Source organism: Hordeum vulgare, chromosome 2H (assembly GCF_904849725.1).
Source record: "Hordeum vulgare subsp. vulgare chromosome 2H, MorexV3_pseudomolecules_assembly, whole genome shotgun sequence".
Lineage (NCBI taxonomy): Eukaryota > Viridiplantae > Streptophyta > Magnoliopsida > Poales > Poaceae > Hordeum > Hordeum vulgare.
Genome location: NC_058519.1, coordinates 290,146,821 through 290,152,873, shown reverse-complemented (window position 1 = coordinate 290,152,873; position 6,053 = coordinate 290,146,821). Strand labels below are relative to the sequence as shown.

Sequence of the window (6,053 nt, the reverse complement as noted above, 5' to 3'; positions counted from 1 at the left end):
TAGAATACATATCTTGAAAATGCCTTAACCAAGCTAGACTTGTCTACTGATTTTGCATACGTAGTTTGAAGCTCCGTCTTCAGATGTGTTCCATTGGTTCAAGTCTAAAGCTCTGTCTGCGATGCATACAGCACAGTGGAGGCGGTGAGCACAAGCAAGTTCAGCCGGCAGACTCAAGCAATTTCTCTACGTCCCCTCACTCTTGTCGCATGAAATTGAATTGACGTCCTTGAGCCCTCCTCCTCTTCTTTGGCATGTCTACGGACTCCCCGACGGCATCCCCAGATGGTGTCCTTCTCCTCGTCCGCGACCTTGGCCACGGCAACGCTGCACTCTCTGGCAGCGCTTACGCTTGTCGATAGTCTGGTGTTGGGGTAGCTGAAGAGTGCGGCAATTCTTCAATTAACAGAGTGCGACAATTCTTCAGTTAATCGATGGGGAGGAGCGTAACGTTTCGGTGGAGCTGGGTCGACCAATGAAAGCGCAGCCCACGGATCGCAGACGTAGCCCTACTTCCTGATCCACACTGTCCATTCACGGTGATCCAATGGTCCGGACAGGTGCGGGGTTTTGAGGGGTTTTGAGAGGTTTTCAAGGGTTAGGGTTGAGCATAGTTAATTCAAAAAAATAGAAAACTCGTGCCAATCATCGTTCTATGTGACTAACTCGATAGGAAAAATAAGAAACCTGGACTATGGAGTTTTTCATGAAAAAACCTTCACGAACTTGGCTATCACAAACGAGGTTGTAGGGTTTTCAAAGGTTAGGGTTGACCATAAGTAATTCAAAAAAATAGAAAACTAGAGCCAATCATCGTTCTATGTGACTAACTCGATAGGAAAAATAAGAAACCTGGACTATGAAGTTTTTCATGAAAAAACCTTCACAAACTTGGCTATCACGAACGAGGTTGTTGGGTTTTCAAAGGTTAGGGTTGAGCATAAGTAATTCAAAAAATAGAAAATTAGAGCCAATAATCGTTCTATGTGACTAACTCAATAGGAAAAATAAGAAACCTGGACTATGGAGTTTTTCATGAAAAAACCTTCACAAACATGGCTATCACGAACGAGGTTGTAGGGTTTTCAAAGTTTAGGGTTGAGCATAAGTAATTCAAAAAGATCTAAAAAATAAAAAGCGGGTGCCAATCAATTTGAGTTGCTAGTATATGACAAAGTAAGAACATGTGTACTGGTTTTTCAATTTTAGAAATTTTAAAAAAAAATTATGCTCATTTCAAACTTGGTCAAACATAAGGTTGACCAACATTTAAACAAGTTTCAAACATGAAAATGACAAAGCAAGCCTGGATCCTTCTTAGTCACTCCAAAATGAAGCTTTTGGGAGGTTTTTGAAAGTTTGAAGTTCAACACCCAAAACCACTTGTCTTCACACATGAGTTTCAATTAGCTCCAAAGGGGGGTAAATACCCCATTTCTAAGCAATTTTTTGTCCACCATGTCTAAAACATCCAAATTAATTTGAGTTGTTAGTATATGACAAAGTAAGAACATGTGCACTAGTTTTCCGATTTTTTGATTTTTTTTAAACAATATGCTTATTTCGAACTTGGTCAAACCACTACTAGAAAAAAGGCTGTTAGTGGCGCACCTATTTTGGCTATTAATGGCGCACTATAGGTGCGCCACTATTATCATGCCACTACTAATATATAGTAATGGTGCACGCCTGGTGCGTCACTGTTAATCGACGTAACATTTGTGCACCACCTGGTGCGCCATTACTATCCCAGACACTAATGGTGCAGCTAAAGTGCGCCGTTACTAGGCCCAGAAGTGCGCCACTGTTGTTACTCCAAGGGGCCATGTGTACCTTGTGCTCTGGGTTACTAATGGAACACTTTTAGATAATGCGCCACTGGGATGTTTATTTATGTGCGCCACTAAAGTGCAATATGGTGCGCCACTACTATGAATATTAGGAATTATTATTTTTTGCTTTTCTGATATTTGCACAGGTTACAAAATACATTACAACATAGAATATAAACACCACAACATATAAACAGTAGATTTATCGAATACAATAGAAGATTAGTCTCAGAATACAATTCATCATATTAGTCTCCGAATTCAAAATACCGAACAAAGTTAGAACATTACAAGTCTCGAGACCGCGAGTAGCGAGTTTGTCTTCACATTACAATTCGATATCTAAACTACCATCACATAGAAGAGGGTTGCGGTCACGATGAGCATCATCGTGATGAAACTGATCTTCATCCGGTTCCTCCTCCGCTCCCACCTCTCTCTCCCACTAGATAGCGCGCGTATCTAGCTTCCGCCTCCGCCCTAGTGGTGTACCCTTTGTAACTATTACCGCTGAAACGGTGAACCTGTCTCCGACACTCCTCCCAGTCGTCGTAGACTTCGGGAACCTCACCCTTGTACACGACATACGACGACATCTCTATGCACTAGACAAACCAAACATTAGTAGCAATTCGCAGATAATATATAAGCAATATATAAGTTGACATTGGAGGTCATTATATCTTCATCTACACCAGCCTGATCATGCATCCCAGGTTCTGGATGGTCCTGGTACTCCTGGCAATAAGCTCCCTCGGCATTCTGCGGGTAAAGAGGAATCCAAATTGTGATAAAATGCAATTCAGCAGGTAAGGAGGCACCAAATTGTCAGATAGTTGTAAGAAATTCACATTACAGCTATAGTCTGACTGCATGGCATTTCAAAACATACCATTGTAGAATCATGATGCGAGTCCAAATTTGTGTTCTTGCTGGTGGATGGCCCTTCATTGATTCCCAGAGTGGATGGGATTTGCTTAGCTTTCCTCTTATTTAGTCTGATGCGCTTGCTCTGAATCATCTTTGGCAAATGAACTGTACTTCCTCCGCAAGAATCTGGTAGAAAAATGCAGTTCCAATCTTCCAATATCAGCTAAAGGGAATAAAACCAGATGATAAAAAAGAATAGATGATAACAACCAGTGACAGGAACTAATAGAGAAAATGTTTGCCGTACTTGACTTCGGCAAGCAGCCCAAGCTTTCATTGGTTTATGCCCTCTAGCCAACTCTTCTTTGCCTCAGTTTCCTACATCAGTCATGTTACCAGTGTCAGCACCGAGTGCAGTCCAGTGTCTGAAGCATATGCAGTGTCCATGGCACTGGTCTATACTAGAACTAAATTAATTCTTGACACCCTGTTGTTACCAACATTACAAGTATAATAGAATCCTCGATCCCGAATTTGACAGTCCTCCGACTGAAGTACTTGTAAAGCAGCATGCAATGAGACAGAAAAAAACAATCTACTTGTGCAAAATAAATATCAAGCAGGGCAATAACACCGCAAACTATAACATCGATAGACAAGCCACTCGATACAATGTATGATACTGTATTATACGATAAAGTAATGCAAAAGCAAGAAGCCATTCGGCGAGTCGGCGGCGGCGGCGGCAAATGACGGCAGAAGGGGAGAGATGGGAGCACCTTGAGAAAATCGTGGTAGTCCCGCCAGAGGGACTCGCACCTGTCCCTGACCCTGGGAGGCGGCGGCACCGACGAAGGGGCCCTCTTGGTGCCCTTCTTCCTGGGCAGGCGCGGCTCCCCGGCGTCGTCCATGGCGCAGGCGAGACCCAGAAACCAACAAGGCCGGCCGACGGGGGGCGGGGAATCCAGGAGGGCGGCGGAGGGGTAGGGAGGGGGAACGGTAGATAGATCCGGACGGAGAGGGGAGGGGAGAAGACGGGGAAGGGAGACCGAGAGCGGGGCTGCGTGGAGTCGGGACTCAGGCAGGCCACGGGAACGGGAGGGAGGTGGTGGGGATTGGGGTTGGGGAGGTGGAGGGGGCGGGCGTCCACCTTCATCTATCTGGTGCGGTGCCTGGGCTAGGATTGGCCCCACACCCTTCCCAGACTTAGCAATGGCGCACCTCCTAAGAATGCGCCCTTGGTAACCAGGGTTACTAATAGCGCACCTGGTGTGTGGTGCGCCATTACTAGTTTTGAAAAAAAAATTGAAAAAAAATTGTTAGTAGTGGCGCACCGTGGGCTTGGTGCGCCATTACTAGTTAAAACTAGTAATGGCGCACTTTCCCCTGGTGCATCTCTGCTAAGTCTCGGAAGGGTGTGGGGCCAGGACAAAACTAGTAATGGCGCACCACACACTAGGTGCGCCATTAGTAATATGGCCATTAATGGCGCACCTATATCTGGTGCGCCACTGCTATATAGGAGTGGCGCACCACATACATGGTGCGCCATTAATGTCCATACTAGCTATAGCCGTTTTTCTAGTAGTAAACCTAGTTTATTCATGCTGACGTGGGGGGTGACCGGTCAATCTGACCCACGGGCCAGGGAAGTCACCTGAGTGTCGCACCATAGCTACTTATACGGTGAAATGTGTCGTACCCTAGCTATTTACACATCTAGATCTGCACCACTCTCGCCGCCGGCGACCAACAAAACCACGCAATCCAGCCCCGCCTTCGCTGATCAAGCGCCGCCGTGCGACGATCATGAGGACCAGATCTTCCAGCTCGCGCAGCGGCCATTCCGGCGGCGGAAACCGCTCCGACAAGGATTGGAATGGGGTGAAGCGGCCGGCGCCCGATTCTGACCCCGAACGGGCGGCGCGGGTTGCTTCCAACGCTGCTCGGAAGCGCAACGCACGCAAGTACACGAACTAGGGGCTCGTGCCACCGCTTGCGTTCGCTCAGCGCGAGGTGGAGGAGTATGACCGCCAGATGGTGGCGGCGGCGCGAGGTAGCTCCTCTGTCGCGGGTGGCACGGGGAACTCCGCCATTGCACCCGCACCACTGCCGCCTCCGAAAAGGGAGGGGGAGGAGCAGGGCTTCGCAGCATGCCCCGGGCGACTCGGCTTTCTGCCGGGAAACTACGTCAACGACAGCGACCTCGACGGCGTCATCGTCGAGATTATGGAGTGCACCAAGGACGAGCCCCAGCAGCTCGTCGCGCGCCGACAGATGGAAGAGGAGCTCAACGAGTTGCTCCTCCGCTAAGCCATCGAGAAATCCCGTGCCGACAGGGGGTGGGGCGCTATTGACTCCGACTCCGACTCAACGACGCCGCTGTCTCGTCGAGGCCGCACACCTGGGGCTCAGGTTAGACCAATTTTGGAGATCTAACTAGGGGTAGGAGCTTTATGTAATCGAAGTACTCCATGGGGCTTTTCCTCCGATGAGCCCGCCATTAGAACTAGGTGTAATCGAACCACTACTACACCGTGTGTAATCGAACCACTATGTTTGCTAAAATGTATCTATGTTGTTTGGATTCGGTCGATTTCAGTTGAATGCTTGTAAATTTTCTTTTCTGAATCGAAGCTCACCGGTGTTGCCATGCTTCGTCACCGGAGAAGAAGAAGAGGGACGATGCGCGCAGGGGGAAACTATTTAACCATAGTCGCCGCCATCTGGGTCCCATGCCGACGTGGATAAGTTGTGGGTCCCGCCCGGCTCCACCTAATCCTGACAGAGATTGTGCTTAAGGGCCATGTCGTGTCTGGGATATTTGCGTGCACAGAGGTGTCGCAGCAGAGCTATTCTTGTGAACGATGTCTCTTTGCAGCTAATTCGCAGGAAAAACGCCGCACACGAGGTATTGACCCATTCCGAAGGGGGTTGAGCTGCTACGGGATGGTCTCATATGGCGAGTTGCAGATGTCACTAGTTTCCATATGTGGACTGGATCATGGATCGCGCGTGATGGAACAAGGCGGCTTGTTACCCCCCAAGGAAATAGCTTGCTCACCAAGGTCTCTCAGCTCATCAATCCAGTGACAATGCAATGGGACGAAGCTTACCCAGCTTGGCCATGCTAATCAAGGAAGAGTTTGAGGCTTACCCAGCTTGGCATTTTGATAGTAAAGGTGTTTCTTTGTCAAATCGGCGTACGAGGTTTATGTCACTGACAGAGATAATGTGAAGTCGCCAGCCACGTCTGAACCAGGACAGCCAGAGGTCGAATGGAAGAAAATATGGGAGGTAGCTTGTCAGCCAAAGGTAAAACAACTCATGTGGAGAATATACCACATAATA

The 6,053-nt window shown here is 48.0% G+C and overlaps 1 pseudogene; it reads right to left on the bottom strand.

Moving 5' to 3' along the window:
* Positions 1 to 2,370: 2,370 nt before the first annotated feature.
* On the bottom strand, positions 2,371 to 3,815 carry LOC123430010 (annotated as a pseudogene).
* Between the last annotated feature and the right edge of the window lie 2,238 nt (positions 3,816 to 6,053).